The sequence below is a fragment of the Pseudophryne corroboree genome, chromosome 4 (assembly GCF_028390025.1).
Source record: "Pseudophryne corroboree isolate aPseCor3 chromosome 4, aPseCor3.hap2, whole genome shotgun sequence".
NCBI lineage: Eukaryota > Metazoa > Chordata > Amphibia > Anura > Myobatrachidae > Pseudophryne > Pseudophryne corroboree.
The window spans coordinates 123,274,110-123,286,285 of record NC_086447.1 but is presented as its reverse complement, the minus strand read 5'-3'; the positions used below and the strand labels follow the sequence as shown (position 1 = coordinate 123,286,285).

The 12,176-nt window shown below is 48.4% G+C and overlaps 1 long non-coding RNA gene across 2 annotated transcripts in view; it reads right to left on the bottom strand.

The window, feature by feature from the left end:
* The window catches only part of LOC134911158 (uncharacterized), a 35,500-nt gene extending 27,837 nt beyond the window's left edge, over positions 1-7,663 (bottom strand). Inside the window, exons 1-2 of one of the 2 annotated variants that reach the window (XR_010176364.1) lie at positions 7,337-7,663; positions 5,988-6,196 (exon numbers count right to left, since the gene is read on the bottom strand). This is a non-coding gene — a long non-coding RNA (uncharacterized LOC134911158). The other variant, XR_010176365.1, reaches the window with a different exon arrangement.
* Between the last annotated feature and the right edge of the window lie 4,513 nt (positions 7,664-12,176).

Below are 12,176 nucleotides of genomic sequence, written 5' to 3'. Positions count from 1 at the left end.
CGCAGTCGCGGTAAGTCTTGGAACATACAAGGTCCCTGCTGAAGCAGATCCCTTCTTAACGGTAGAGGCCACGGCTCTTCCGTGAGCATCTCTTGAAGTTCCGGGTACCAAGTCCTTCTCGGCCAATCCGGAGCCACGAGTATTGTTCTTACTCCCCGTAGCCGTATAATTCTCAGTACCTTTGGTATGAGAGGCAGAGGAGGAAACACATACACGGACTGGTACACCCACGGTGTTACCAGAGCGTCCACAGCTATTGCCTGAGGGTCTCTTGACCTGGCGCAATATCTGTCCAGTTTCTTGTTGAGGCGGGATGCCTTCATGTCCACCTTTGGTTTTTCCCAACGGTTCACAATCATGTGGAAGACTTCTGGATGAAGTCCCCACTCTCCCGGGTGGAGGTCGTGTCTGCTGAGGAAGTCTGCTTCCCAGTTGTCCACTCCCGGAATGAACACTGCTGACAGTGCTATGACATGATTTTCCGCCCAGCAAAGAATCCTTGCAGCTTCTGTCATTGCTCTTCTGCTTCTCGTGCCGCCCTGTCTGTTTACGTGGGCGACTGCCGTGATGTTGTCCGACTGGATCAACACCGGATGACCCTGAAGCAGCGGTTTTGCCAGGCTTAGAGCATTGTAAATCGCTCTTAGCTCCAGTATATTTATGTGAAGAGACGTCTCCAGGTTCGACCACACGCCCTGGAAGTTTCTTCCCTGTGTGACTGCTCCCCAGCCTCGTAGGCTGGCATCCGTAGTCACCAGGACCCAGTCCTGTATGCCGAATCTGCGGCCCTCTAACAGATGGGCACTCTGCAACCACCACAGAAGAGACACCCTTGTTCTTGGTGACAGTGTTATCCGCTGATGCATGTGCAGATGCGATCCGGACCATTTGTCCAGCAGATCCCACTGAAATATTCGTGCGTGGAATCTGCCGAATGGAATTGCTTCGTAAGAAGCCACCATCTTTCCCAGGACTCTTGTGCATTGATGTACTGACACATTTCCTGGTTTTAGGAGGTTCCTGACAAGTTCGGATAACTCCCTTGCTTTCTCCTCCGGGAGAAACACCTTTTTTTGAACAGTGTCCAGAATCATTCCCAGGAACAGCAGACGTGTCGTCGGGGTCAATTGAGATTTTGGAAGATTCAGAATCCACCCGTGTTGTTGAAGCACTACTTGGGTTAGTGCTACTCCGACTTCCAGCTGTTCTCTGGACCTTGCCCTTATCAGGAGATCGTCCAAGTAAGGGATAATTAATACGCCTTTTCTTCGTAGAAGAACCATAATTTCGGCCATTACCTTGGTAAAGACCCGAGGTGCCGTGGACAAACCAAACGGCAGCGTTTGAAACTGATAATGACAGTTTTGTATCACGAACCTGAGATACCCTTGGTGTGAAGGGTAAATTGGGACATGCAGATAAGCATCTTTTATGTCCAGGGACACCATGAAGTCCCCTTCTTCCAGATTCGCTATCACTGCTCTGAGTGACTCCATCTTGAACTTGAATTTCTGTATGTACAGGTTCAAGGATTTCAGATTTAGAATAGGTCTTACCGAACCGTCCGGCTTCGGTACCACAAATAGTGTGGAATAATACCCCTTTCCCTGTTGTAGGAGGGGTACCTTGACTATCACCTGCTGAGAATACAGCTTGTGAATGGCTTCCAATACCGTCGCCCTTTCTGAGGGAGACGTTGGTAAAGCAGACTTTAGGAACCGGCGAGGGGGAGACTTTTCGAATTCCAACTTGTAACCCTGAGATACTACCTGCAGGATCCAAGGGTCCACCTGTGAGCGCGCCCACTGTGTGTTGAAAATCTTTAGTCGACCCCCCACCGCCCCTGAGTCCGCTTGCACAGCCCCAGCGTCATGCTGAGGGCTTTGTAGAAGCCGGGGAGGGCTTCTGTTCGTGGGAAGTAGTTGCTTGCTGCACCCTCTTACCCCTTCCTTTGCCTCTGGGCAAATATGACTGTCCTTTTGCCCGCTTGTTCTTATAGGAACGAAAGGACTGCGGCTGAAAAGACGGTGTCTTTTTCTGTTGGGAGGTGACCTGAGGTAAAAAAGTGGATTTTCCGGCTGTTGCCGTGGCCACCAGATCCGATAGACCGACCCCAAATAATTCCTCTCCTTTATACGGCAATACTTCCATATGCCGTTTGGAATCCGCATCACCTGACCACTGTCGCGTCCATAAACTTCTTCTGGCAGATATGGACATCGCACTTACTCTCGATGCCAGAGTGCAAATATCCCTCTGAGCATCTCGCATATAAAGAAAAGCATCCTTTAATTGCTCTATAGTCAATAAAATACTGTCCCTATCCAGGGTATCAATATTTTCAGTCAGGGAATCCGACCACACCACCCCAGCACTGCACATCCAGGCTGAGGCTATTGCTGGTCGCAGTATAACACCAGTATGTGTGTATATACTCTTCAGGGTAGTTTTCAGCCTCCTATCAGCTGGATCCTTGAGGGCGGCCGTATCAGGAGACGGTAACGCCACTTGTTTTGATAAGCGTGTGAGCGCCTTATCCACCCTAGGGGGTGTTTCCCAGCGTGCCCTAACCTCTGGTGGGAAAGGGTATAATGCCAATAACTTCTTTGAAATTAGCAGTTTTCTATCGGGGTTAACCCACGTTTCATCACACACGTCATTCAATTCCTCTGATTCTGGAAAAGCTACAGGTAGTTTTTTCACACCCCACATAATACCCCCCTTTGAGGTACCTGCAGTATCAGAGATATGCAAAGCCTCCTTCATTGCCGTGATCATATAACGTGTGGCCCTATTGGAAAATACGTTTCTTTCTTCACCGTCGACACTAGATTCATCTGTGTCGGTACCTGTGTCGACTGACTGAGGTAAGGGACGTTTTACAGCCCCTGACGGTGCCTGAGACGCCTGGACAGGTACTAACTGGTTTTCCGACCGTCTCATGTCGTCAACTGACTTTTGCAGCGTGCTAACATTATCACGTAATTCCATAATTAAAGCCATCCATTCCGGTGTCGACTCCCTAGGGGGTGACATCACCATTACCGGCAATTGCTCCGCCTCCACACCAACATCGTCCTCATACATGTCGACACACACGTACCGACACACAGCAAACACACAGGGAATGCTCTTATCGAAGACAGGACCCCACTAGCCCTTTGGGGAGACAGAGGGAGAGTTTGCCAGCACACACCAAAGCGCTATAAAAATGTATATAAACAACCCTAAAAGGTGTTGTTTCTGTTATATGCGCTTAATATATAAAAATATCGCCAAAATATGCCCCCCTTCTCTGTTTTACCCTGTTTCTGTAGTGCAGTGCAGGGGAGAGTCCTGGGAGCCTTCCTCACAGCGGAGCTGAGCAGGAAAATGGCGCTGTGTGCTGAGGAGAATAGGCCCCGCCCCCTAAAACGGCGGGCTCTTCTCCCGGAGTTTGCGATATATGGCAGGGGTTAAATACATCCATATAGCCTCAAGGGCTATATGTGATGTATTTTAGCCATAGAAAAAGGTATTATACATTGCTGCCCAGGGCGCCCCCCCCAGCGCCCTGCACCCTCAGTGACCGCTGGTGTGAAGTGTGCCGACAACAATGGCGCACAGCTGTAGTGCTGTGCGCTACCTTATGAAGACTGAAAAGTCTTCTGCCGCCTGTTTCCGGACCTCTGGACCTCTTCAACTTCGGCATCTGCAAGGGGGGTCGGCGGCACGGCTCCGGGACCGGACTCCATGGCTGGGCCTGTGTTCGATCCCTCTGGAGCTAATGGTGTCCAGTAGCCTAAGAAGCAAATCCATCCTGCACGCAGGTGAGTTCACTTCTCTCCCCTAAGTCCCTCGTAGCAGTGAGCCTGTTGCCAGCAGGACTGACTGAAAATAAGAAACCTAAAAAACTTTTTCTAAGCAGCTCTTTATGAGAGCCACCTAGATTGCACCCTGCTCGGACGGGCACAAAAACCTAACTGAGGCTTGGAGGAGGGTCATAGGGGGAGGAGCCAGTACACACCATGTGATCCTAAAAGCTTACTTTTTGTGCCCTGTCTCCTGCGGAGCCGCTATTCCCCATGGTCCTGACGGAGTCCCCAGCATCCACTAGGACGTTAGAGAAAAGTGTGTGTGTGGTGTAGCCTTAGACACAGTGTGAGAGTGTGTAGTGGTGTAGCCTTAGACACAGTGTGAGAGTGTATGTGTGTGGTGTAGCCTTAGACACAGTGTGAGTGTGTGTGTGTGGTGTAGCCTTAGACACAATGTGAGTGTGTGTGTGTGTTTGTGTGTTCAGGTGATGGAAAAGCACCAATATCTACTACTGTCAGTGTGCCATTACCGCAGAGCGAAGACGGCTGCTCTCACCCAAGCAGAACCGACACTAACCAGTTTGATTTTGGCTGGTGCCCCCCAGCATGGACACTAGTTCTGCATCTGACCCGTCACCCTTCACCCAGCAATACAGATCACAGCAGCAGCCAGCAACACCCATTACCTCTCAGAAAGAGGGAGAGAGTGATAGAGAAAGAGCAGGGTGAAAAAGTGAGAAAAGAGTGGGGGGAGAGAAAGAGAGGGGGTAGAAAGAGAGAGACAGACAGACAGACAGACAGCAGAGTAGAGAAAGCAGGGTGAGAGAGAGGAAAGAGGGAGAGAGAGAGAGAGGATGAGAGAGAGCGAAAGAAAGAAAGAAAGAAAGAAAGAAAGGAAGAAAGAAAGAAAGAAAGAAAGAAAGAAAGAAAGAATGAAAGAAAGAAAGAAAGAAAGAAAAAAAGGGGGAGTGAGAGAGGGGTAGCAGGGTGTAAGAGAGAGAGAGAGAGAAAAAAAGAAAGAAAGAAAGAGGTGAGACAGGGGCGAGAGAAAAGGTTGAAAGAGGGAGAGGGGGTGGGGGAAGAGAGAGCAGGGCAGAGAGAGAGATAAGGCATGAGAGATAGAGGAAGCATGAAAGAAAGAGAGCAAAAGAAAGGGAGGAAGAAAGAGGTGAGAGGGGGTGAGAGAGAGGGAGCTGGGGGAGAGCGGGCAGGGGAGACAGAGAGGAAAGAAAGAAAGAGAAAGAAAGAAAGAAAGAAAGAAAGAAAGAAAGAAAGAAAGAAAGAAAGAAAGAAAGAAAGAAAGAAAGAAAGGAAGAAAGAGAAAGAGAAAGAAAGAAATAAGTGAGACAGGCGGGGGTCTGAGAAAGGGGTTAGGGGGAAGAGAGAGAGAGAGAGAGAACAGGGGAGAAAGAAAGAAAAAAAGAAAGAGAGAGAAAGATAGAGAAAGAAAGAAAAGGGGGTGAGATGGTTAAGAGAGAGATGCGGTGGGCAGGGGGTGAGAGAGAGGGAGGGGCAAAAAAGAAAGAGGTGAGACAGAGTGGGGGTGAGAGTGAAAGAGAGGAGAGAGAAAGGGGGGAGAGAGGGAGAGATTGACTGCAGGGAAGAGAAAGCAGTGTGAGAGAGGAGAGAAAGAGGCACGAGGGAGGGAGAGAAAGAAAGAGGAGGAGAGAGAAAAAAAGAAACAGAGAGGGGTAGTGAAAGAGAGGGTTGATAGAGTGGGGGAGATGATAGAGGGAAAGAGAACGAAGAAGAGAGTGAAAAAGAAATAGAGAGAAGGGGAGAAAGGGTTCGAGCGAGAGAAATAAAGAGAAGTGAGACAGAATGAGAGAGCGAGGCAGAGAGAGAGAGAGAAAGAAAGAAAGAAAGAGAAAAAGAGAGGTGAGACAGAGGGAGAATGAGAGATAAGGTTCAGTAAGAGGGGGTGTGAGAGAGAGGGTTGAAAGAGGGAAAGAGGGGCAAGAGAAAAGAGAGAGGGGAGACAGTGTGGGGGTGAGAGAGAAAGGGGTCTGAGGGGAGAGAGAGACCAGGGGAAAGGGGGAGAGAGGTGAAAAAGAGGAGTGAGAGAGAGAGAGGGTCAGGGGAGAGTGAGAGGGGGGATACATGTGGCACTGTGTATTCCGCTCTGTCCCCCTACCTCCGATACAAGTGTCACTGTGTGTCGTCGTCCCCTTAAGTACATGCGGCACTGTGTACCTCGGGCGGTAGCAACGGGTCCTCCTTTCAGCAACAGCAGCAGCAGGTCCGCTCTTCTGGTTTTTGTGGGATCGTGACATTGGGCAACAGCGGTAGAGATAGGAAGAAAAGGTGAGAGGAGCTGGATTGGCTGGACCGCCTCCTCCTGCTAGTACTGCGCTGACAGTACTGCTGCATGCCCCTTCATTGCACCACACTGCCGCAGGTCCCTGTTTAAAGAAAAAAAAAAAGTGGCAGAAACGACGTTCCCATGTGCCTCCAGTCACCACACACACACACACACACACACACACACACACACACACACACACACACACACACACACACACACACACCCTGTTCCCATTAAAAACATACACACACAGCCTGGCGTCTCCAATCACTATACACACACACACACACACACACACACCACAGACACGCACAGCCTGTTACCCCGTCACCACACACACGCACAGCCTGTTACCCCGTCACCACACACACGCACAGCCTGTTACTCCCCCAGTCACTACACACACAGCCTCTCCCTTACAGTCACCGCACACACATAACCTGTTACCCCCCCAGTCACTACACACACGCACAGCCATTTACCCCACCAGTCACTACATGCACAGCCTGTTACCCCACCAGTCACTACACACACGCACAGCCTGTTACCCCCCCCAGTCACTACACACACGCACAGCCATTTACCCCACCAGTCACTACATGCACAGCCTGTTACCCCACCAGTCACTACACACACGCACAGCCTGTTACCCTCCCAGTCACTACACACACGCACAGCCATTTACCCCACCAGTCACTACATGCACAGCCTGTTACCCCACCAGTCACTACACACACGCACAGCCTGTTACCCCCCCAGTCACTACACACACAGCCTGTTACCCCCCTACAGTCACCACACACACACACACACACACACACACACACACACACACACACACACACACACACACACACACACACACACAGCCTGTTACCCCCCAGTCACTACACACACAGCCTGTTACCCCCCTACCGTCACCACACACACGCACACACACACACACACACACACACAGCCTGTTACCCTTAGTCACCACACACACACACACACACACACACACACACACACACACACACACACACACGCGCACACACACACACACTCACTCACAGCCTTTCCTCTATAGTCAACACACACACACATACCTCCAGGTCCCACATAGGTGGCAGGCAGGGCTGGGCACACACAAACATTACCACAGAGGCACAGGCAAAGTCGGAGGCAGGGCCTAACCACGGACCTCCGTGGCCACACCCCTTTCATATAAACAAATACTAGCATGCAGCAGGGTCACCTGAGCTGGAGGCGGAGGCTGATCTGTCTCGGCTCGGGAGATGAGGAGGCATTGGAGTCAGGATCTGCTGCCCAGCACCAGCGGGCTCTACACCCAAGCTCCGCTGCTGTGGTGCTTCCTGTCTGTCTGGCTGCCTCTGAGCATGGGCGGCCTGGGTGCAGACCGAGTAGGGGAGGGAGCAGATATTTGGTGCGGCCTGGAGGCGGGGTTTCTGGTTTCTCTATCCAATCCCGTCCGTTACCCCCCCCCAGTCGTGTGTGTATGAATCAGTGTACCCACGTACGTAAAGCACAACCGCCACCTGGGAGAATAATAAAAAGACAGCCATGGACCACGGTGCCCGCACTGTTGAACAGCTCTGCATCTGCCAGGGCGTCCAATCGGGAGCACATAGTGCACAATGCGCTCCCACCACAAGTGCGCTGTGTGCCAGGCCCACTCACCACACACCTAGTTACGGCACTGCCACCAGTACACTTTCTGCATGGACTGCTGTCACAGCTGGTGGGCAAATTTAAATGACCGCCCAGCTGTGATGTGATGACCAACATATTGAGCTGTCGATTAGTAAGTGTATATGCTTACCTGGATTGGCCGCTCTTTCGGTAAAATCTGTGCAGCTTTATGCTCAATGTTGGATAATTCATAAGATAAATAATAATAATAATAATAATAATAATAATTTTATTTATATAGCGTTCTTTCTCCAATAGGACTCAAAGCACTTAACAGATACATAGCATAATATAGTACAGAAAATAATGAAGTACATAACAGTTTTTCATAGAATACAGAAGCATGAAGATACTAAAGCAGTGGTCAGGGAACAGGGGTAAATTACCCCAAATGGGCTAAAAATGAAATTCCTGGAGGTAATGGACGGTGCGCTGCCGAGGCACAGCCCCATCCAGCACCGGCTGGCTCGCGATGTGACGTGCTGATGTCTCACTGCGCTCCCTCCTGCCCACCCTACGCGTGTGCTCCTGGCCGCGGTGTGACGTGCTGACGTCACACCATGCTCCCTCACGCCCACCCATCCTGCGCTGTCCTGTCCTCCCGCCCGCGGCCTGCCAACCCACACACAGAACAGTGGGAAATTCCCAATGACATTACTGAGGTGAGGATGTGACCATCTGTCTCCTAAAAGTTGTGTGTCCCCCCTTCCCCCCTCACCCATTTTTCTTTCAGTCATTCTGATGTTTTGGGGAGAAAGTGTTAATTAACCCATTGATTGCCAAAAAATAATTGGCGAAAATAATAATAAAAGATACATAAATTAATTAATATATATATATATATATATATATATATATATATATACACTGCTAAAAAAAAAATAATGGGAACACTTAAACAACACAATGTAACTCCAAGTCAATCACACTTCTGTGAAATCAAACTATCCACTTAGGAAGCAACACTGATTGACAATCAATTTCACATGCTGTTGTGCAAATGGAATAGACAACAGGTGGAAATTATAGACAATTAGCAAGACACCCCCAATAAAGGAGTTCTGCAGGTGGTGACCACAGACCACTTCTCAGCTCCTATGCTTTCTGGCTGATGTTTTGGTCACTTTTGAAAGCTGGCGGTGCTTTCACTCTAGTGGTAGCATGAGACAGAGTCTACAACCCACACAAGTGGCTCAGGTAGTGCAGCTCATCCAGGATGGCACATCAATGCGAGCTGTGGCAAGAAGGTTTGCTGTGTCTGTCAGCATAGTGTCCAGAGCTACCGGGAGACAGGCCAGTACATCAGGAGACGTGGAGGAGGCCATAGGAGGGCAACAACCCAGCAGCAGGACCGCTACCTCCGCCTTTGTGCAAGGAGGAACAGGAGGAGCACTGCCAGAGCCCTGCAAAATGACCTCCAGCAAGCCACAAATGTGTCTACTCAAACGATCAGAAACAGACTCCATGAGGGTGGTATGAGGGCCCGACGTCCACAGGTGCGGGTTGTGCTTACAGCCCAACACCGTGTAGGACGTTTGGCATATGCCAGAGAACACCAAGATTGGCAAATTTGCCACTGGGGCCCTGTGCTCTTCACATATGAAAGCAGGTTCTCACTGAGCACATGTGACAGACGTGACAGAGTCTGGAGATGCCAAGGAGAACGTTCTACTGCCTGCAACATCCTCCAGCATGACCGGTTTGGCAGTGGGTCAGTAATGGTGTGGGGTGGCATTTCTTTGGGGGGCTGCACAGCCCTCCATGTGCTCACCAGAGGTAGCTTCACTGCCATTAGGTACCGAGAGGAGATCCTCAGACCCCTTGTGAGACCATATGCTGGTGCGGTTGGCCCTGGGTTCCTCCTAATGCAAGACAATGCTAGACCTCATGTGGCTGGAGTGTGTCAGCAGTTCCTGCAAGACGAAGGCATTGATGCTATGGACTGGCCCGCCCGTTCCCCAGACCTGCATCCAATTGAGCATATCTGGGACATCATGTCTCGCTCCATCCACCAACGCCACGTTGCACCACAGACTGTCCAGGAATTGGCGGATGCTTTAGTCCAGGTCTGGGAGGAGATCCCTCAGGAGACCATCCGCCCCCTCATCAGGAGCATGCCCAGGCGTTGTAGGGAGGTCATACAGGCACATGGAGGCCACACACACTACTGAGTCTCATTTTGACTTGTTTTAAGGACATTACATCAAAGTTGGATCAGCCTGTAGTGTGTTTTTCCACTTTAATTTTGAGTGTGACTCCAAATTTGATTTCCATTGATAATTTTTGTGTGATTTTGTTGTCAGCACATTCAACTATGTAAAGAACAAAGTATTTAATAAGAATATTTCATTCATTCAGATCTAGGATGTGTTATTTTAGTGTTCCCTTTATTTATTTGAGCAGTGTATATGTATGTGTGTGTATATATATACACACACACACACACACACACACACACACACACACACACACACACACAATCTCAGAAATGCCATATAAACAGTGATAACCAGTATATATGCACAATAATATGATTTCCTTCCTTTCAAATCAAGGGGGTAACGTAGGCGTATCTAAATATATTTTGGGGTAAAAGGTAAAAAAGTTCCCTGACCCCTGTACTAAAGGTTCATTATGGAAATGCTTGAGTAAACAGGAAAGTCTTGGGACTACTTTTGAAGGATTCTATAGTTGGGGCCTCTCGCACTGTGCGGGGAAGTGAGTTCCCTAGAGTCGGAGCCACATGCCTAAAAGCTTGACTCCTAGATGAATTACAGGAGATTCTAGGTACTGCTAAAAGTCCTTCATCTACAGATCACAGTAATCGAGTGGGGCAGTTTGGGATCAGAAGCTGCTTCAGGTACTTGGGCCCTGATCATGTAATGCTTTGAAACTCAGTAAGCCAATCTTGAGGATGATTCGCCATCTTACAGGCAGCCAGTGAAGGGAGTAGAGGATGTGTATTATTATGTGGCTAGAACGGGGCTGGTTGGTTAACAGCCTGGCAGCTGTGTTTTGCAGCAGCTGTAAGCGGTGCAATTCTTTTGCTGGGAGACCAAAGTAGAGGGCATCACAGATTGTAGCTCAAACTATCCTCGGTAAGGGGGCTTCCTGCCAAGTGCTCTTCCTCTGTCCACCTTTTCAGGTGTAGGCTTTGTTTTAGTCGGTATCTTTGGCTCTTGTGGTAACGCCCAAAGGGCAATTTGAGGTTCCTGTGGAATTCTCCAATTCTATATGGTCATCCTCATTAGAGGAGGAGTAGAGATCATTTGACAAGTCAGTGTCCCATTCATTTCTATACTGTCTGATTAAAAAAGGTTGTTTCCCAGGTTTAAATTGGTTTTGTGCCAGTCATTTCTTAGTCCGTAATGATGTTTATAATGCACCTCAACCTTCAGCATTTTTTATTTTTTAAATGTTATTACTTCATGTTTCTATGGGGATATTTGTTTTTTAATTCCCCATGTCAGTCTGTATTTACATCTGCCATAAAACTGGGCATGTTCAGTGACTCAGATGCAGCCAATGTATCCCATATTATAGTACATTCTTTGCTGGACTGTTCATTCACTAATAAAATTAGATCCAGTGAACAGTTGTTCTTTATATAATATGGCTTCAGCCTCCGATTTTGAAAAACTCAGAAAATCACCTATAGGGAATGTTAGGTGACTAAATGCTCCTTCCAAATCATCAATATTGCCTTCAGCCATAATGAGAATATACAGATGAGACTACCAATGGTTAAGTTACACTTGTTACATGGGTAAAGCACTGGATTGCGGACCTATCCCAAGTCTAAATCCAATTCAATGTCACCGGGTATTTGTGGAAAGTGGCTGTGCCAGATTATGCAAATACATAAAGTATATAGTATAGACAGAAAGATTGATTTTTTTAAATTTTATTTATAACAGTTACTTATACAGTATACCACCGTTGTTTTCCATTGCACTTTACAATTGGGATCAAAATTGTAATAAAACAAGACTGTGTAATAATAAGAGACAGACATCGAGGTAGTAAGGCCCTGCTCGCAAGTTTACAATCTCCAGGGAACTAGGCATTTGCACACAAGGATAAGTGCTATTAGTCCAACCAGATTGCAAGGGTTCTTGGTTGGCTCTATGATCATGTCACACAGGAATGTTGGCCTAGGTTCAGCAGGATGTGAAAGTTAAGAAAGAGAACATATGTAAAGTTATGTGTGGACTGTATAGAAGGGTTTTAACTGGGTAGGACAGCTTATGGAGGTTATGTGGGTGTTTCAGGAATTTGATAAACTGCATATAGAGGTTAGTTTTCAGGGAACGGTCTTGTGCATGGGACGGCATTCCACAGTGTGAGTGTAGCTCAAAAAAGGTACTGTAACCATGAATAGGAGC